The sequence below is a fragment of the Neofelis nebulosa genome, chromosome 14 (assembly GCF_028018385.1).
Source record: "Neofelis nebulosa isolate mNeoNeb1 chromosome 14, mNeoNeb1.pri, whole genome shotgun sequence".
In the NCBI taxonomy this organism is placed as follows: Eukaryota; Metazoa; Chordata; class Mammalia; order Carnivora; family Felidae; genus Neofelis; species Neofelis nebulosa.
In genome coordinates, this window is record NC_080795.1 from 56418724 (window position 1) to 56440932 (window position 22209).

Sequence of the window (22209 nt, forward strand, 5' to 3'; positions counted from 1 at the left end):
GTTTCGAGAAGAATGCTGGTGCAATTTTGATTGGGATTGCATTGAATGTGTAGATAGCTTTGGGTAGTATTGACATTTTGACAATATTTATTCTTCCAATCCATGAGCAGGGAATGTCTTTCCATTTCTTTATATCTTCTTCAATTACCTGCATAAGCTTTCTATAGTTTTCAGCATGCAGATCTTTTACATCTTTGGTTAGATTTATTCGTAGGTATTTGATGCTTCTTGGTGCAATTGTGAATGGGATCCGTTTCTTTATTTGTCTTTCTGTTGCTTCATTGTTAGTGTATAAGAATGCAACTGATTTCTGTAAATTGATTTTGTATCCTGCAACTTTGCTGCATTCATGTATCAGTTCTAGCAGACTTTTGGTGGAGTCTATCGGATTTTCCATGTATAATAGCATGTCATCTGCAAAAAGCGAAAGGTTGACTTCATCTTTGCCAATTTTGATGCCTTTGATTTCCTTTTGTTGTCTGATTGCTGATGCTAGAACTTCCAGCACTATGTTAAACAACAGCGGTGAGAGTGGACATCCCTGTCGTGTTCCTGATCTCAGGGAAAAAGCTCTCAGTTTTTCCCCGTTGAGGATGATGTTAGCTGTGGGCTTTTCATAAATGGCTTTTATGATCTTTAAGTGTGTTCCTTCTATCCCGACTTTCTCGAGGGTTTTTATTAAGAAAGGGTGCTGGATTTTGTCAAAGGCCTTTTCAACAACGATTGACAGGATCATATGGTTCTTTTCTTTTCTTTTATTAATGTGATGTATCACGTTGATTGATTTGAGAATGTTGAACCATCTCTGCATCCCAGGAATGAATCCCACTTGATCATGGTGAATAATTCTTTTTATATGCTGTTGATTTCGATTTGCTAGTATCTTACTGAGAATTTTTGCTTCCATATTCATCAGGGATATTGGCCTGTAGTTCTCTTTTTTACTTGGTCTCTGTCTGGTTTAGGAATCAAAGTAATGCTGGCTTCATAGAATGAGTCTGGAAGTTTGCCTTCCCTTTCTATTTCTTGGAATAGCTTGAGAAGGATAGGTATTATCTCTGCTTTAAACGTCTGGTGGAACTCCCCTGGGAAGCCGTCTGGTCCTGGACTCTTGTTTGTTGGGAGATTTTTGATGACTGATTCAATTTCTTCACTGGTTATGGGTCTGTTCAAGCTTTCTATTTCCTCCTGATTGAGTTTTGGAAGCGTGTGGGTGTTTAGGAATTTGTCCATTTCTTCCAGGTTGTCCAGTTTGTTGGCATATAGTTTTTCATAGTATTTCCTGATAATTTCTTGTATTTCTGAGGAATTGGTTGTAATAATTCTATTTTCATTCATGATTTTATCTATTTGGATCATCTCCCTTTTCTTTTTGAGAAGCCTGGCTAAAGGTTTATCAATTTTGTTTATGTTTCAAAAAACCAACTCTCGGTTTCATTGATCTGCTCTACAGTTTTTTAGATTCTACGTTGTTTATTTCTGCTCTGATCTTTATTATTTCTCTTCTTCTGCTGGATTGAGGCTGTCTTTGATGTTCTGCTTCTATTTCCTTTAGGTGTGCTGTTAGATTTTGTATTTGGGATTTTTCTTGTTTCTTGAGATAGGACTGGATTGCAATGTATTTTCCTCTCAGGACTCCCTTTGCTGCATCCCAAAGCATTTGGATTGTTGTATTTTCATTTTCATTTGTTTCCATATGTATTTTTTAATTTCTTCTCTAACTGCCTGGATGACCCATTCATTCTTTAGTAGGGTGTTCTTTAACCTCCATGCTTTTGGAGGTTTTCCAGAATTTTTCCTGTGGTTGATTTCAAGCTTCATAGCATTGTGGTCTGAAAGTATGCATGGTATGATTTCAATTCTTGTATACTTATGAAGGGCTGTTTTGTGACCCTGTATTGATCTATCTTGGAGAATGTTCCATGTGCACTCCAGAAGAAAGTATATTCTGTTGCTTTGGGATGCAGAGTTCTAAATAGATCTGTCAAGTCCATCTGATCCAGTGTATAATTCAGGGCCCTTTTTTCTTTATTGACCTTGTGTCTAGATGGTCTATCCATTTCTGTAAGTGGGGTGTTAAAGTCCCCTGCAATTACCACATTCTTATCAATAAGGTTGCTTATGTTTGTGAGTAATTGTTTTATATATTTGGGGGTTCCCATATTCAGCGCATAGACATTTATAATTGTTAGCTCTTCCTGATGGATAGACCCTGTGATTATTATATAATGCCCTTCTTCATCTCTAGTTACAGCCTTTAATTTAAAGTCTAGTTTGTCTGATATAATTATGGCTCCTTCCAGCTTTCTTTTGACTTCCAGTAGCATGATAAATAGTTCTCCATCCCCTCACTCTTAATCTTTAGTTGTCCTCACGTCTAAAATGAGTCTCTTGTAGACAGCAAATAGATGGGTCTTGTTTTTTTTTATCCATTCTCATACCCTATGTCTTTTGGTTGGCGCATTTAGTCCATTTACATTCAGTGTTATTATAGAAAGATATGGGTTTAGAGTCATTGTGATGTCCGTAGGTTTCATGCTTGTAGCGATGTCTCTGGTACTTTGTCTCACAGGATCCCCCTTAGGATCTCTTGTAGGGCTGGTTTAGTGGTGACGAATTCCTTCAGTTTTTGTTTGTTTGGGAAGACCTTTATCTCTCCTTCTATTCTAAATGACAGACTTGCTGGATAAAGGATTCTTGGCTGCATATTTTGCTGCATATTTTTTCTGTTCATCACATTGAAGAAATCCTGCCACTCCTTTCTGGTCTGCCAAGTTTCAGTAGAGAGATGGATCACGAGTCTTATAGGTCTCCTTTTATATGTTAGAGCATGTTTATCCCTAGTTGCTTTCTGATTTTTCTCTTTATCCTTGTATTTTGCCAGTTTCACTATGATATGTCATGCAGAAGATCGATTCAAGTTACTTCTGAAGGGAGTTCTCTGGCCTCTTGGATTTCAATGCCTTTTTCCTTCCTCAGATCCGGGAAGTTCTCAGCTATTATTTCTTCAAGTACACCTTCAGCACCTTTCCCTCTCACTTCCTCCTCTGGAATACCAATTATGCATATATTATTTCTCTTTAGTGCATCACTTAGTTCTCTAATTTTCCCCTCATACTCCTGGATTTTTTTCTGTCTATTTTTTTCAGCTTCTTCTTTTTCCATAATTTTATCTTCTAGTTTACCTATTCTCTCCTCTGCCTCTTCAATCGGAGCCGTGGTTGTCTCCATTTTATTTTGCAACTCGTTGATAGCAGTTTTTAGCTCCTCCTGGCTGTTCCTTAGTCCCTTGATCTCTGTAGCAAGAGATTCTCTGCTGTCCTTTATACTGTTTTCAAGCCCAGCGATTAATTTTATGACTATTATTCTAAATTCACTTTCTGTTATATTGTTTAAATCATTTTTGATCAGTTCATTAGCTGTTGTTATTTCCTGGATGTTTTTCTGAGGGGAATACTTCCATTCGTCACATTAGATAGTCCCTGGAGTGGTGCAGGACTGTGTGGGCACTCCCCTGTGCTGTCTTGAATAACTTGCATTGGTGGGTGGGGCCGCAGTCAGACCTGATGTCTGCCCCCAGCCCACAGCTGGGGCCACAGTCAGACTGGTGTGTGCCTTCTCTTCCCCTCTCCTCAGGGCAGGATTCACTGTGGGGTGGGGTGGCCCTTCTGGGCTACTTGCACACTGCCAGGCTTGTGGTGCTGGGGATCTGGCATATTAGCGGGGGTGGATAGGCAAGGTGCACAGGGGCGGGAGGGGCAGGCTCAGCTCGCTTTTCCTTCACGCAGATCCGCTTCGGGAGGGGCCTTGTGGCACCAGGAGGGAGTCAGACCCGCCTGAGGGAAGGATCCACAGAAGCACAGCGTGGGGTGTTTGCGCGGTGCAAACAAGTTCCCTGGCAGGAACTGGTTCCCTTTGGGATTTTGGCTGGGCGATGGGTGAGGGAGATGGCACTGGGGAGCGCTTTTGTTCCCCGCCAAGCTGAGCTCTGTTGTCTGGGGCTCAACAACTCTCCCTCCGGTTGTCCTCCAGCCCACTGTTCTCTGAGCAGAGCTGTCAGCTTATAACCTTCCAGATGTCAAGTCCCTCTTGCTGTCGGAACACACTCCGTCGGGCCCCTCTGCTTTTGCAAGCCAGACTCGGGTGCTCTGCTTGGCCAGCGGGCCGCCCCTCCGCCCCGGCTCCCTCCAGCCAGTGCGTGTAGCGTGCACTGCCTCTCTGCCCTTCCTACCCTCTTCCATGGGCGTCTTGTCTGTGCTTGGCTCCGGAGACTCCATTCTGCTAGTGTTCTGGTGGTTTTCTGGGTTATTTAGGCAGGTGTAGGTGGAATCTAAGTGATCAGCAGGATGTGCGGTGAGCCCAGTGTCCTCCTACGCCGCCATCTTCCCAGGATCCTATCGAAATGTTTTTGATACAAAATGGATTTAACAGTTGTGATAGGTATAATCTGTCAATGCCAGGGTGAAGAAGCATTGCCAGAGTAATGCTTCCAAGAACAGAAAACAAACAGGAAGTCAACCAGAAGCAAACAAACAATCAAAAAGGTATTCTCCTCCTTCTTCACCTTTTCAGTTTCCTCTTATCTTCCCTATTGGTGAAAGCTAAGAGGACCCAGCTGGCAAAGCAGAAAAGTAGTTTGCAGAGTTTCAGTTGCAAACTCTCAAGATGAGTATAGAAAATTGTGATTGGAGCTGAGAAGCTATAATTTAATAACTAATATATCATAACAATCTAAGTGACTTAATGCAGAAAGAAATCAGATAAAGTCCAAGAATTTGGTATTTCTGCATTCACTGAAGTAGCAATCACTTTCCTCTCTATCAATGAAAGACTGAACACTGGAAATTTGGTCAGCACACACTATATCAAGGCATGTCAGATTGTAGAACTCAATCATCTCATCAGCTTGAAGTGTGAGACTGAATCTTAACTTTCCAGAACATAAGGAAATAATCCAAATATAAAATTTTGAAATGATATTAACTCTACAGAATATCTCAAGTACAATTTAAATCAAGAGAGTTAATAAAATTGAATATAGTAAGAAATAATTTGTATTTGATGTATTCTCCATGCTAATTCTGAAGGCTCTAGTCTGAATTGTGTGGCAGTTGGTTAAGACTATAAACTGTCCACATCAAGCTTACTCCATAATCAATACCTAACATATAAAATAATTCATCACAAGCCTGAAAATTCTGAGGAACAAATTTGGTCTTCTCTTCTTTTAGGAAGGGCAGATATTGTATCTCCATTTTAGTTAATAGCACATTTAATCCTTGGAAGGTTATGTAATTTGCCGAGGTAGGAAATTAAAATATTAAGTTTTTTTTTAGATAATAAAAATTAAGTCATTGTATTCATCCTTTTTTTTTTAACCAGTATTAGTTTTCCTGTTTTTAAAAATCAGAACAAGTATATAAATTATCAACTCATATTTCCATACAAAAAATATACAGAATGCTTACTATGGAATAGTGTGCTAGAACCATCTCACAAGTGGCTTCCAACTTATGACTGTTGAATTTTCAGAAAATTTTCAGGACATGTTAAACTTGGCCATTATTAATGGCTAAATTATTTAAACTTGAAATTAAATAAATTATTTAAAAACTAAAGTCATAAACACTCAAAACTCATTACTTTCTATCTCACTACATTTTATAATTATCTATGCTCTTGAGGTATTTATGTCTAGTAAATCTGTCTGGTAGAATTATGACATAATGATACACTACTGCATAGCTCTTTCCAACTCTGTGTTCACCAATGTCAGGTTGATAGATTTCACTTGGCTATGCTGAGATAATTTACACCTCAGACATTGGCAGAAACTGTAAATCGGGACTTGATTTATTGTCTTATTGACTGTCTAGAACAGAGGCTGACAAAAAACATTCTGTGGATCAAACCTATCCCAGTGGCTCTTCTTCTACATATCTTTTAGCACAGCCACACCCATTTACTTACATATTGGCTAGGGATGTTTTGGAAATACAAAGACAGAGTTGAATTATAACTCTATGATCTGCAAATACTTACTCTCTGGCCCTTTGCAGAGAAAGTTAACCAACTTCTGGTACAGAGTTAACAAAGCCATGGAGAAAACATTAACAATGTAGATTAAAGAGAAAAGTGTGTTGTGTCTATAGCAGTTATATAGCACAATATAGATAGTTTACTGCAGAAAAAATGAGGCAATATTCTTCTGGTGTTACTTGATTTGACAAAAATAATCTCCCATCATTAATGCATGAGTGAATTTCTACATGTGTAGAAAGCTGAAAGAGGTTTTCATTTAATATAATTTCTATGATGGTGAAAACTGGCTAAATAGTAGATCATAGCAGATCATGTCAGACTCAGTGACTATAAATCTACTGACTATTAATCCAGTTAGTTGACTGGACTACAACACTAATGTGAAATCATGGTTGAGTTGCAACTAACCACAGGTTGGTTAAGAGTAGGTTTAAGAGTAGGTTGGTTAAGATCAAGTGTAGCAAAAATCAGTGAAAACATTCCGTGAGAATCAATAGCTATATAAAATTTACAATAAAAAGTATTGCATATTTCATTCTTATTTGTAAATTACTGAATGTCCCTTATATTGGTAAAATTTATAACAAATTTGTTTAAGTTTATATACACTATTTTTTTTTTCCTCAGAGAGGAAACATTAACTAGTGTATCACTGTATGAGAGAAACATTTTTAAACTTCTTTTTGAGAATATTTGCTACAAATTATAAAAATGCATGTAACATATATTTAAATAAATATTACCCATTAATTGAAAATTTATACACGATCTTTATGTGGGGTTGATATAATGTTCAAATATCAGCATTAAAGGCATTTCCTTGGGCTATCAAGCATTTGAGAATGTAGCTATTCAGAAAAGATAGAAAAGGATGACCTTAAGCACATTTAAATCCAGAGAATCATGACATAAACAATGACTGAAATATTGCCATCCATCGACTTGGGTTATTAAAAATAATATTGTAAAATTTGATTTAATATGGAGATATCAAATTTAAATTTTAAGATGATACAGAGCAATTGCAAGAATAATTTACCACTCAAGAGTCTGGATCAACTCCAAGCTAGGACGACTCACAGCCTTCTGGAAACTAAGCAGGACTTAGTAAAAATGGATCATTCAAAAGATACAACAAATCTTTGCCTATTTGCTCTAAAATGATACACCAGATAACAAGACTCTCTGCTCAAATTCCTTTCGTAACTCTTCCTAACATTTAGAATAAAGTCTTTACTCCTTAATATGTAAGTCTTATATCTCTGAATTTCTCATCCTCTATCCTAGCACTGCTAGCCACTCTGGCTTCCTGGATGTTCCTGGAAAATATCAGATATGCCTACTACCTAGAGGTGATTACTCTTGCCTTTTCCTCCCATCTACATACTTTTGCCCTAGATTTTTATATTGTTATTCTTCATGTTACTTTGCTCAAATGTTATCTCTGAAGACTTTTTTCCTCAGAAGGAAAAGCTCCCTAGATACTGCTATTTTCCCCTATCTTTCTCTGTTCTATTTGTCTGACATATTTATTTGCATCATGCATAACAAACATATTATTTTGTTAACTGTTCTCTATTGTTTTCTCTCTCTCACTAGAATGTAAGCTCTGTAGGAGCTGATATTTTTGTTTTGTTTTCACAATATTCTTCATGCTTAAGCAGTGCCTGGGAAGTAATAAATCAATTTGTTGAATCAAATTGTTGAAAAAGAAAGAAGGAAGTTAGGAAGTTAAGAAGGAAGCAAGGAAATTTTTCTTTCCTCAAATATGATCTGCAAAATACTTTTTAAAAATTTTTTTAATGTTTATTTATTTTTGAGAGAGACAGAGATAGAATGTGAGTGAGTTAGGGGCAGAGAGAGAGGGAGACACATTTTCCGAAGCAGGCTGCAGGCTCTGAGCTGTCAGCACAAAGCCCGACATGGGGCTCGAACTCATGAACTGTGAGATCATGACCTGAGCTCAAGTCGGATGCTCAACCAACTGAGCCACTCAGGCGCCCCTGCAAAATACTTTTTAACCAAAAAATATATATCATTTTGGAGAGAATCCAAACACATTCTGACACACCCTTTTTATTCTCATTTGCACATTTTCTTTGTCTCCCATGCTGGGCATCTTGTGATTATTTGTACTCTTGAAGCAATTAAGATTTTTTTATAATTTCTTTTTGATGGGAAAATTAACTTCTGCCTAAACTGAAGGTTAAAACAAAAACAAAAACCCTCTCATTTATCTGCTAATCCCCATATATTAGTTAAAAATAAATGTTCTAAAATAATTCCTTATGATACAATAAATTACTATTTTTAAGTGCAGCCAAGTATGTTTTCCTGTTAATTTTTTATGCTTACTCTCCTGAAGACTTTTGTGGTATTGAATTTGAGACACTATATTGACAGATATAATTACTAAAAGAATAATTCAATGGCTTTAGATATTGAGATTTACCTACCCAAAAGCAGAAGTTTATACCTATGATAATCACTAAAGCCTTACTGCTCCGGGGATTCTAATTTCTTGTCAACATCTGTGTTTCAGTTTATTATCTAGTGTCAGAAGGATGCCCATATCTGTGACAAATTTCACATTAAAATAATTATCCTAGGTAGATTTCCATCCTTTTACATTAGATTAGAAAATGCAAATTTGTAGACATTGATTTATTTATCCCCCAGGTAGGTTTAATGTTACATCTTTGTAACACAACCTAACAAATTTATATTGAGTGTCTAATATTAGGGGTTTTATTAGACACTGGAGTAGTATAATGGTGACTAATGCACAAAAATAATGGCGGAAATTTATTGAGTATTTACTACATGCCAGTTAGCTTTCTAAGTACTTTGCTTCTTTTTATGAATTGATATAATCCTCACAAAGGAAAGGAAGCTCCTTCTTGATTCCTTCTAAATTTTCTAAATAAACTAAAATAAGGTAAATTTACCTCTTCTAAATTTTCAGTTATCTACCTCAAAATTCAATGTTATTCACCATCCAAATTATCCTCCTAATCCTGGGTATCAGAAAAAACACAAATGGACACACACACACATACACACTTCCTGCTTTCAACGTTATATATTATTGTTGTTATGCAGGAATTGCTCCCTTAATGTTTTCAAAGTTATTAAAATCTGATGGTATCAGTAACTACTATGATAATTCTGTTATTACCTTCATTAACCAAGCTTTGTCAGGAAATCAAGGCCTAAAGCGGAAGGTTAGAGTAATAGCTACAACTACATAGCACTTAATACGCTCTATCCACAGTTCTATATTCCTCATATATTAACTCAGTCTTTGCTGAATAAAGTCATGTGAATCTCAAAGAAACTGTGTAAGGCAATTGTCATCCCCATTTTAGAGATGATGAAATGGGACTGCAGAGAATCAAAGTAATTTGCCTGAGGTCACACAACAAGCAAAGAGCAAAGCTCATTGTTGAAGACAGATAGTTTAGCTCCAGGATGAATTGCTTAAGAGATTTTTTTTTAAATACAGATAATGAGAATTTATGATGATAAGGCAGAGAGATAAGAGACTTTAGTGTTACACACACACTGATTTGAATTTCATTCAGACACCTTTAAGCTGTGAACTATCCAGCAAGTCAATTAAGCATGACAAGTCTCAATGTCCTTACATGTAAAAGAGTGATAATTGAGGGTTGTGTGAGAATTAGAAATGACATCTGATGATCCAATGTCTGACATAAATCAGGGTTGTACCCAGAGCTATTTTTATTAACAACTTTCCTTTCAGATACCTGAAGGCCTTTAGTGTTTCCATATAATGACAATGTTATTTTATTTCTCTTGGCCTTAGCCTATGTTAAAGACAAGACAGTAGGCACAAATCAAGTCACTTATATGCTAAGCCCCATATCACCAAACTCAGATTTAACTTTATTACAGTTTGACTCTCCCAGAAATGGAATATTAAACCAAGCACTCAGGAATTGCCTGATCAGCCTTAGTAAGGTAATCTGCCTGATAGATCTCAGGCATCCCTGTAAGGAAAGGAAACATGCAGTAGTAACAGATCTGCTTTTTGCCTAGAATAACTTCCTTGTTCCTGTTCCTTTCTGCCTTAAAGTTTCCTGCCTGTGTACCTCTTTGGAGGACCTCTATATCTGTAGATTGGTTGCTGCCTGATTCAAAAATCATCTAATAAAGCCAATTAAGACCTTTAAAATTTACTCAGTTGAATTTTGTTTAACACTAATAAAGACCCTTTGGTTTGAAAAGAGAGAAGTTGATAAAGCTTGAGTTCCTGCAGCTATTTAAAGGACAAGTAAATAATTTCAGAACTATTTTTATATTTCTCCTCAGCCTTTTTCTTTTTTTTTCAGGAGCGAGAACCACACAGTGATATCCTTTGGGAATATTATGGATAGTCATATTTTTTCCATGTTAGTGATGATTGTCACAAAAATATTTAGCAGAATCTAATCACCCTATTATTTATATTTTACAACAAATTATTTTTTAGTAATTGATATACCGTTTTGTGGATTTTGCTTTAACTAAAGGAGTTTTCTATTATAATAATATACAGGATTTTATTTTTTTATATTAAGCTATTTTTTAAAAGATTAAACACAAATAGGACTTAAAGTTTTTGGGTTTTTTTTTAATGTTAATTTACTTTTGAGACAGATTATGAGCAGTGAAGGGCAGTAAAAGAGGGAGATACAGAATCCGAACCTGGCTCCTGGCTATGAGCTGTCAGCACCAAAGCCCAACATAGGGCTTGAACTCATGAACCATGAGTGAGATCATGACCTGAGCAGAAGTTGGACACTTAACCGACTGAACTTCCAGGTGTCCCAGGACTTTTTAATAATCAATTATAAATGAGAACACAGAGATAGCATATTCCTACCAATATTAATAAAGTTAAAAAGTGTGAAGAACTCATAGAGAATACTTTTTAATTATAAAGCAATGTTTCTTGTTCCTTTTTTCTTTCTTTTTTCTTTTCTTTTCTTTTTTTTTTTTTTTTTTTTTTGAGAGAGAGAGAGAGAGAGAATGAGAGCACTCATGGGTGGAAGGCAGTGGGAGAGGGAGAGACTCATGCAGGCTCCATGTCTAGTGCGGAGCCTGACTCAGGGCTTGATCTCACAACTGTTAGATCATTACCTGAGCCAAAATCAAGAATCTGACACTTAACCAACCCAGGTGACCCAGGCACCCAGATGGCCCTATAAAACAATGTTTCTAAGCTTTGATAAAACTGTAATTTTCTCTTTTTAGGTTTTGTTTCCCAATGTGAATAATATTGACATAACCAGCCTTAGAATGCATTTGGAAAATATTCAAATTGATTAAGAGTCACAGCAATTAGTTCAAATTTTGTACAAATATATATTCTTACCAACATGCAATTCCTTTTCACAGAATACTGAGAACTTACTCCAAGTAGTTTAAGAATACAAGAGAGAAGGGATGGGGAGAAGTGAGAGAGGGATGGAGAAATAATGGATAAGCTCAATCGTGGTGTTTAAAGGAGTGTGTAGCTATAGAGGAACAAAGAAAAAGCATAGGAAGATGATGTCTGCTACGCATTTAATCCTAGTTAATTTAACAAGAAAAGTCTTCATTTTTTGCCATCTTCTGTAGTGGTAGAAATTTAGAACATGTTTTGTGTCGCATTTTCATTTCCTATAATTGCCTCCATATCTGAAGATAATGCAAATGGTACAATGAGAAGTGAATTTCTCAACTTGTGTACTCAGCATGGGGTGGTATGCAGCTTCCACCTCATTGCATTCAGATTGCAGTACTTCATGTACTGTGGTAGGATGAAATCAGCTAAAATATAAGAAATATCAACAATACCTATCATAATATAAAATGGTTTTATATTGTGAGAGAAAAAAAAAACTTATTCATGATACCTGTAGAAGATGGGTAAGGCTGATTTTATTCAGGACTGTGGTGATAGTTATAGAGACCATTGCAATGCAGTTTTGGAGTAGGAGGGAGAGATTGGGCTCAGCTCTGAAAACAACAAGGGAAAGTGGGGATTTATAGCCAAGGAATAGGGTGGAGAGAGCTGGTGGATGGAAAATTACTAAGAAGAAACATCATGGGTAAGAGGGAATTCTGGCTAAATTGACCTAACAGAATTCTTCCTGAGGGCATGCCAGAGTGATCAGATATCACCTGGGCAATAGTGGGGGTGAGAGATTTGGTCACATATTGAGGGTGATTAGATATCAAGGGTGGGAAATTCTGGCTAAATCAACTTAGCAGAAAGTTCACTTGCTGAAAGTGAACACGCCCAATGATAGGGCTTAAGAGAAAAAGAGCTCAGAGGAGGCTGACTAGCTTTGGTCAAAGAAAGAATTTTGTCAACATAAGTGTTCCAAAAATTTTAGTTTGCTTTGTAAAAAACAAACAAACAACCCAACTTATTTTAGCATGAGCAATAAAATGCTATTAAAAATACACTGTATAATTTAAATTTCTTTTAAATATAAGATATTAAGCATAGTTCGATCTTTTTAATTCAGGGTCATATTTTTGACTTTTCATCATTGCATTGTACTGAGCTGGACATTTTCAAAAAATTTAGGATCAGCGTAGTCTAATGACCTTGTCTTTTGCTAGTGGGCTCAGGTTAAATCTTATGGGTATTTCATTTAGATAATTTCTCCAAAACTTTGAACAGTTCAGCCCAGAATAGATAAAATGAGTGCAAATACTTATTCCACTTTCAAATAAGTCAAGTGTTTTTATGTTATAGGATGCTAACTAACCAAAGGAAAGCTGGAATAGTAATATTAATCTCTAACAAAGTATCCTCTGATTAAGAAATATTACTAGAGATAACGAGGACAATTACAGTGATAAAGAGGTCAATTATCCAAGAAGCTAGATAACCGGAATCACACTATCAACCACCTTGACCTAGTGGACACTTATAGCCTCTCATACCATCATTAGCACAAAACACATTCTTCTCAAGTGCAAACAGAATATTCACCATAATACACCATATGCTGGACCGTAAAACAAATGCCAGGAAAATTAAAAGAATAGATATAACAAAAAGTATGTTCCTGGGCTACAATAGAATTAAACTAGAAATCAATAACAGAAAGGTATTTGAAAAATCTCCAAGTTTCTGGAAGTTAAACAACACATTTCTAAATAATCTAAGTCCAAGTGAAAACACAAAGGAAATTTAAAAAAATGTATGTATATGTATATATATATATATATATATATATATATATATATACACACACACATATATATACACATATATATATATACATATATATATATGTACATACACACACACAATTTTTTTAACTAAATAAAGTTGAAAATGCAACATGTCAAATTTTGTAAGGGGCTGCTAAAACAGATCCCTGGGAGAAGACTATAGTATTAAATGCATACATTAGAAAAAAATCTAAAATCAGTAACCTCAGTTTCCACATTACAAAACTAGAAAAAAGTGTAAACAAAGGTATAATTTAACACCTCATTCCCAATTATACAAACGCTAGAATAACTTTATTTGCCATTTTTGTAAATCCCAACTCTAAACCTGTGCCAGATCAGCCCCCACCCAAAAATACACCTGTTACTTATCTCTGCTTAAAGACTAGATAGAAGTTCTGATATACTATATTTGAAAATAATCAATAGATCTACTAACTGCTATTCATTTTTGAGGGATTATAAAATAGCTTCCTTATTATTAATTTTCTTGGTACATTCCTGTATTTCCAATGGACATTTCAACTCCTGTCTAAAGAACAAAAGTAATATAACATAATGATTTTATTTTCTAGGTATTTCTTAATATTGCTTGGTCTTCTCCAGTAGCTTCCTTATCTCTCAAAGTACTTTTTGGGCAGAAAAACAGTAGTAGTAATTTCTTGTCTAAATTCACTTTACACAGTGTTACCTCCAGTTACTAGCTTCATGAAAACAGCTTGAAATATAATAACATTTTTCTGAAGATGGAAAGCAAAAGCTTCTCAGCATGAAAAGTTCAGTGCACTTTGAACATTCATACACATATTAAATGATAATGAAAGTGTCAGCTGACTTCAGAATTTTAAGTGATCATAGAAGGCAAGGGAGATGTTTCAATATGAAACAGCATATGATTTATTATAAATGTTCAAGATACAAGTCATTTTCTCTACTGTTGATGGAGGAAATGGGAAGTATAAAATTAAAAATATGGAGTTTTCCTCAGATTCATGCCTGTATTTCTTTTTGCCCTTCCATCTTTCAAGCTGCTTCCTCTAATCTATATTTAGAGAAGCAGCTGGCCCGTACATTGTGTCAATAATCCCATGAAGTATCTATGGGGTTTCTGGGGGGAAAAAAAAGATAAAATTTGAAGTTTCAAAGTTCATTTACCAGGTGGCAGCTGAACTGTTTAACAAATCCAAATTTTGAGATCACAAAAATGAATTAAGATTTGGGGGTGGACAGTGTTCCACGAATTAATGATGACAGTCACATAAGCATTTTGACATATTCATAGATTTAATATGATGTTTGTAGCTGCCATTCAATAGAAGCTCACGTGCTGGGAAATCATGAGCCTCATGCTAGAACATGCACATTTTCTAAGATTAAGGCAAAGCTCTGGATTGTGTCTAATTCATCATTCTACCATCTGTTTCACATGGATTTATCACTAGTTACTGGCTTGGAGTAAGTAATCTTTAAAATCTCTATGCAGTCTGAACAGTGATCTGTAAACTTTCATCCATAGAGCCTCTGCAGGACTCCTAAACTCAGCCGGCAACATACTTGATACAAATTCAAAGCAAAAACAAACAAACAAAACAAAACAACAAAAAAAATTTTACATCCAGCTGTGGCCAAATTGTAGCTCATCGCTTTAACTTGTCCTTCTATGAATCCAAATATTGGAAAGAGAACAGCTACATGGGAACCAGTACACTTTCCTTATTAACCATGCTCAGTTAAAAATAGCCAGAATGGAGGGGGTTTTTTCATCTTAAAGGGGTGTTTGTCTACAGCACTGAGGTTAATTTACTTAAGTTGCAAACCCTGCTTATACCAATGGATCCCTACTAGTCTGATAATAAGATCTAAATTATTGTTGATATTCCCACAAGGTATCATCCCTAATAGCCCAAACAGTTACAAAGTTCTAGGGTGCTATAATTAAATTATATTTATATTTTCCTCTTTTATATTTTGCTTTGTGGTATGCACATATAAAACAACAGGCTTTCACTTGTCATAAAGCTTATTATATAAATCTGTCCATATTTGTCTATAGGACTATATCCTTCCTGTACATATTATATATAGGTGTCCAAATTATCTCTGAGCATGTGAACTGATTTGTTTCTAGGCTAAGCAATATTGAAAAGCAAAGCAAAAACATTTATAGTAATAGAATTATTAATATACTTGATAGTAGGGGCACCTGGTTTGCTCAGTGAGTTGAGCATCCAACTCTTGATTTTGGCTCAGGTCATGTTCCCAGGGTTGTGGGATCGAGCCCCACATCAGTCTCTGTGCTGAATGTGGAACATGCTTAAGATTCTCTCTCTCTCTCTCTCTCTCTCTCTCTCTCTCTCTCTCTCTCTCTCCCCAACTACCCCTCTCCTCTCCTCACTTGCTCTCTCTCTCTCAAATTATACACACACACACACACACACACACACACATAGATATTTGATGATAGACCTGTCATGGGACATACGGAGTGATAAAAATCAAAGATGTTGATAAAAATCAAAGAGGGTTATAAAAGGCATGGAAGAGTTTATTTTTGAGAGGCGACATGATTAGATAGAAAATAAATTTAAAAAGACAAAACTGAAGGAGGGCAAGTTTGAAGTTTAGAAAATAATAAAGAAACAGGTGTATTTCTTAACCAAATTCTAGTAAAATAAAAAGAGAAGATCACTTGGAATTAGAGGTGAGGAGAAGCAAATTTAATGACTCCTGTTTCGCAGATTATAAAATATAAATAGTTGCTAAAAAAAACTGTGATGGACTCACATGTCATAGAAATATCTTGCACAATTTAGGAAACATAGGAGGACTTAACATATTATTACCTCAGGAAAGACCTTTTCAATCATTACAAATCCCCTATTCCATTTGATTTACCAGTTTATCAGTCGAGGTACCCAGTTGAATTCAGTTTATAGTGTATATGTTAAAAGGATATTTCTATTTCTATGTTAGGATTATTTGTTATTGAATGCAGAGATAGTTTAGTAAATTGGGGGATTTCTTAGAAGTTTGCTTGTTTTTCTCAAAGGACACAATTAAGGAAACGACATCAGTTCTGCTGGAAGTCAACAAGACCTGGAATAAGAGAGTTGAAAGTTATCAGGGCATTTTCTTCTCTCTCTCTGTTATTCTGTGTGATTCTGATATGTCTACATAATTAAAAATACTGTGGTGTCTGAATTTCAGTCATTGACCTGAAACTGAACCAGTTATCTAGTGGAAAAAAAAAAAAAAAACATATATCAGCAAAGAGCTCTGCTTGACTTAATTGTGTCCAGTTTCTCTTCCCTGAAAAGGACCAAGAAAATGTCATAAGAGGTAGGATCATTTTATATGGAACATGATTTTTATCTGATAATCATCCATATAGAGAAGAGTATGCATTCTCTGAGAACTTTAAATGATGAGGAAGCAAACTTCAAACAATGACAAAAAATATTTTGTTACCAAATAGGAAGACAAAAAGATTGAAATTGTACAACGGAAGTGATGGTATGCAGAAATGGATGCTCATCTAAATCCCAAGTCATGGGATAAATTTCAAAGTCATGACTACATTTCAATGTTGTCAACAGTACTTATTGCAAGTAGAAACTATCCTAATGACTTAGAAACTAATAAGAAAAGAGAGAATAACTGAATAGAATAAATGGGCAAAGATTATGAACAAACAACTTCACTGTAAAAAATAAATATAAATGAGAATAAATGCCCCAAATCTTTCATGATTGAGGATATACAAATTGAAACAAAGTGATGTATCACTTTTCAGTTGGAAATTTTATTTTTTTATCTCCTTTTTTTTTATTTTTTTATTTTATTTTATTTTTTTTTTATTTTTTAATATATGAAATTTACTGTCAAATTGGTTTCCATACAACACCCAGTGCTCATCCCAAAAGGTGCCCTCCTCAATACCCATCACCCACCCTGCCCTCCCTCCCACCCCCCATCAACCCTCAGTTTGTTCTCAGTTTTTAACAGTCTCTTATGCTTTGGCTCTCTCCCACTCTAACCTCTTTTTTTTTTTTTTTTTCCCTTCCCCTCCCCCATGGGTTTCTGTTACGTTTCTCAGGATCCACATAAGAGTGAAACCATATGGTATCTGTCTTTCTCTGTATGGCTTATTTCACTTAGCATCACACTCTCCAGTTCCATCCACGTTGCTACAAAAGGCCATATTTCATTTTTTCTCATTGCCACGTAGTATTCCATTGTGTATATAAACCACAATTTCTTTATCCATTCATCAGTTGATGGACACTTAGGCTCTTTCCATAATTTGGCTATTGTTGAGAGTGCTGCTATAAACATTGGGGTACAAGTGCCCCTATGCATCAGTACTCCTGTATCCCTTGGATAAATTCCTAGCAGTGCTATTGCTGGGTCATAGGGTAGGTCTATTTTTAATTTTCTGAGGAACCTCCACACTGCTTTCCAGAGCGGCTGCACCAATTTGCATTCCCACCAACAGTGCAAGAGGGTTCCCATCTCTCCACATCCTCTCCAGCATCTATAGTCTCCTGATTTCTTCATTTTGGCCACTCTGACTGGCGTGAGGTGGTATCTGAGTGTGGTTTTGATTTGTATTTCCCTGATGAGGAGCGACGTTGAACATCTTTTCATGTGCCTGTTGGCCATCCGGATGTCTTCTTTAGAGAAGTGTCTATTCATGTCTTCTGCCCATTTCTTCACTGGGTTATTTGTTTTTCGGGTGTGGAGTTTGATGAGCTCTTTATAGATTTTGGATACTAGCCCTTTGTCCGATGTGTCATTTGCAAATATCTTTTCCCATTCCGTTGGTTGCCTTTTAGTTTTGTTGGTTGTTTCCTTTGCTGTGCAGAAGCTTTTTATCTTCATAAGGTCCCAGTAATTCACTTTTGCTTTTAATTCCCTTGCCTTTGGGGATGTGCCGAGTAAGAGATTGCTACGGCTGAGGTCAGAGAGGTCTTTTCCTGCTTTCTCCTCTAAGGTTTTGATGGTTTCCTGTCTCACATTCAGGTCCTTTATCCATTTTGAGTTTATTTTTGTGAATGGTGTGAGAAAGTGGTCTAGTTTCAACCTTCTGCATGTTGCTGTCCAGTTCTCCCAGCACCATTTGTTAAAGAGACTGTCTTTTTTCCATTGGATGTTCTTTCCTGCTTTGTCAAAAATGAGTTGGCCATACGTTTGTGGGTCTAGTTCTGGGGTTTCTATTCTATTCCATTGGTCTATGTGTCTGTTTTTGTGCCAATACCATGCTGTCTTGATGATGACAGCTTTGTAGTAGAGGCTAAAGTCTGGGATTGTGATGCCTCCTGCTTTGGTCTTCTTCTTCAAAATTACTTTGGCTATTCGGGGCCTTTTGTGGTTCCATATGAATTTTAGGATTGCTTGTTCTAGTTTCAAGAAGAATGCTGGTGCAATTTTGATTGGGATTGCATTGAATGTGTAGATAGCTTTGGGTAGTATTGACATTTTGACAATATTTATTCTTCCAATCCATGAGCAGGGAATGTCTTTCCATTTCTTTATATCTTCTTCAATTACCTGCATAAGCTTTCTATAGTTTTCAGCATACAGATCTTTTACATCTTTGGTTAGATTTATTCCTAGGTATTTTATGCTTCTTGGTGCAATTGTGAATGGGATCAGTTTCTTTATTTGTCTTTCTGTTGCTTCCTTGTTAGTGTATAAGAATGCAACTGATTTCTGTACATTGATTTTGTATCCTGCAACTTTGCTGAATTCATGTATCAGTTCTAGCAGACTTTTGGTGGAGTCTATCGGATTTTCCATGTATAATATCATGTCATCTGCAAAAAGCGAAAGCTTGACTTCATCTTTGCCAATTTGGATGCCTTTGATTTCCTTTTGTTGTCTGATTGCTGATGCTAGAACTTCCAGCACTATATTAAACAGCAGCGGTGAGAGTGGGCATCCCTGTCGTGTTCCTGATCTCAGGGAAAAAGCTCTCAGTTTTTCCCCATTGAGGATGATGTTAGCTGTGGGCTTTTCATAAATGGCTTTTATGATCTTTAAGTATGTTCCTTCTATCCCGACTTTCTCAAGGGTTTTTATTAAGAAAGGGTGCTGGATTTTGTCAAAGGCCTTTTCTGCATCGATTGACAGGATCATATGGTTCTTCTCTTTTTTTTTGTTAATGTGATGTATCACGTTGATCGATTTGCGAATGTTGAACCAGCCCTGCATCCCAGGAATGAATCCCACTTGATCATGGTGAATAATTCTTTTTATATGCTGTTGAATTCGATTTGCTAGTATCTTATTGAGAATTTTTGCATCCATATTCATCAGGGATATTGGCCTGTAGTTCTCTTTTTTTACTGGGTCTCTGTCTGGTTTAGGAATCAAAGTAATACTGGCTTCATAGAATGAGTCTGGAAGTTTTCCTTCCCTTTCTATTTCTTGGAATAGCTTGAGAAGGATAGGTATTATCTCTGCTTTAAACGTCTGGTAGAACTCCCCTGGGAAGCCATCTGGTCCTGGACTCTTATTTGTTGGGAGATTTTTGATAACCGATTCAATTTCTTCGCTGGTGATGGGTCTGTTCAAGCTTTCTATTTCCTCCTGATTGAGTTTTGGAAGAATGTGGGCGTTTAGGAATTTGTCCATTTCTTCCAGGTTGTCCAATTTGTTGGCATATAATTTTTCATAGTATTCCCTGATAATTGTTTGTATCTCTGAGGGATTGGTTGTAATAATTCCATTTTCATTCATGATTTTATCTATTTGGGTCATCTCCCTTTTCTTTTTGAGAAGCCTGGCTAGAGGTTTGTCAATTTTGTTTATTTTTTCAAAAAACCAACTCTTGGTTTCGTTGATCTGCTCTACAGTTTTTTTAGATTCTATATTGTTTATTTCTGCTCTGATCTTTATGATTTCTCTTCTTCTGCTGGGTTTAGGCTGCCTTTGCTGTTCTGCTTCTATTTCCTTTAGGTGTGCTGTTAGATTTTGTATTTGGGATTTTTCTTGTTTCTTGAGATAGGCCTGGATTGCAATGTATTTTCCTCTCAGGACTGCCTTCGCTGCGTCCCAAAGCGTTTGGATTGTTGTATTTTCATTTTCGTTTGTTTCCCTATATTTTTTAATTTCTTCTCTAATTGCCTGGTTGACCCACTCATTCGTTAGTAGGGTGTTCTTTAACCTCCATGCTTTTGGAGGTTTTCCAGACTTTTTCCTGTGGTTGATTTCAAGCTTCATAGCATTGTGGTCTGAAAGTATGCATGGTATAATTTCAATTCTTGTAAACTTATGAAGGGCTGTTTTGTGACCCAGTATATGATCTATCTTGGAGAATGTTCCATGTGCACTCGAGAAGAAAGTATATTCTGTTGCTTTGGGATGCAGAGTTCTAAATATATCTGTCAAGTCCATCTGATCCAATGTATCATTCAGGGCCCTTGTTTCTTTATTGACTGTGTGTCTAGATGATCTATCCATTTCTGTAAGTGGGGTGTTAAAGTCCCCTGCAATGACCACATTCTTATCAATAAGGTTGCTTATGTTTATGAGTAACTGTTTTATATATCTGGGGGCTCCGGTATTTGGCGCATAGACATTTATAATTGTTAGCTCTTCCTGATGGATAGACCCTGTAATTATTATATAATGCCCTTCTTCATCTCTTGTTACAGCCTTTAATTTAAAGTCTAGTTTGTCTGATATAAGTATGGCTACTCCAGCTTTCTTTTGGCTTCCAGTGGCATGATAAATAGTTCTCCATCCCCTCACTCTCAATCTAAAGGTGTCCTCAGATCTCAAATGAGTCTCTTGTAGACAGCAAATAGATGGGTCTTGTTTTTTTATCCATTCTGATACCCTATGTCTTTTGGTTGGTGCATTTAATCCATTTACATTCAGTGTTATTATAGAAAGATACGGGTTTAGAGTCATTGTGATGTCTGTATGTTTTATGCTTGTAGTGATGTCTCTGGTACTTTGTCTCACAGGATCCCCCTTAGGATCTCTTGTAGGGCTGGTTTCGTGGTGACAAATTCCTTCAGTTTTTGTTTGTTTGGGAAGACCTTTATCTCTCCTTCTATTCTAAATGACAGACTTGCTGGATAAAGGATTCTCGGCTGCATATTTTTTCTGTTTAGCACACTGAAGATATCGTGCCAAGCCTTTCTGGCCTGCCAAGTTTCAAAGGAGAGATCAGTCACGAGTCTTATAGGTCTCCCTTTATATGTGAGGGCACGTTTATCCCTTGCTGCTTTCAGAATTTTCTCTTTATCCTTGTATTTTGCCAGTTTCACTATGATATGTCGTGCAGAAGATCGATTCAAGTTACGTCTGAAGGGAGTTCTCTGTGCCTCTTGGATTTCAATGCCTTTTTCCTTCCCCAGTTCAGGGAAGTTCTCAGCTATAATTTCTTCAAGTACCCCTTCAGCACCTTTCCCTCTCTCTTCCTCCTCTGGGATACCAATTATGCGTATATTATTTCTTTTTAGTGTATCACTTAGTTCTCTAATTTTCCCCTCATACTCCTGGATTTTTTTATCTCTCTTTCTTTCAGCTTCCTCTTTCTCCATAACTTTATCTTCTAGTTCACCTATTCTCTCCTCTGCCTCTTCAATCCGAGCCGTGGTGGTTTCCATTTTGTTTTGCATTTCGTTTAAGGCGTTTTTCAGCTCCTCGTGACTGTTCCTTAGTCCCTTGATCTCTGTAGCAAGAGATTCTCTGCTGTCCTGTATACTGTTTTCAAGCCCAGCAATTAATTTTATGACTATTATTCTAAATTCACTTTCTGTTATATTATTTAAATCCTTTTTGATCAGTTCATTAGCTGTTGTTATTTCCTGGAGATTCTTCTGAGGGGAATTCTTCCGTTTGGTCATTTTGGATAGTCCCTGGAGCGGTGAGGACCTGCAGGGCACTTCCCCCGTGCTGTGGTGTATAACTGGA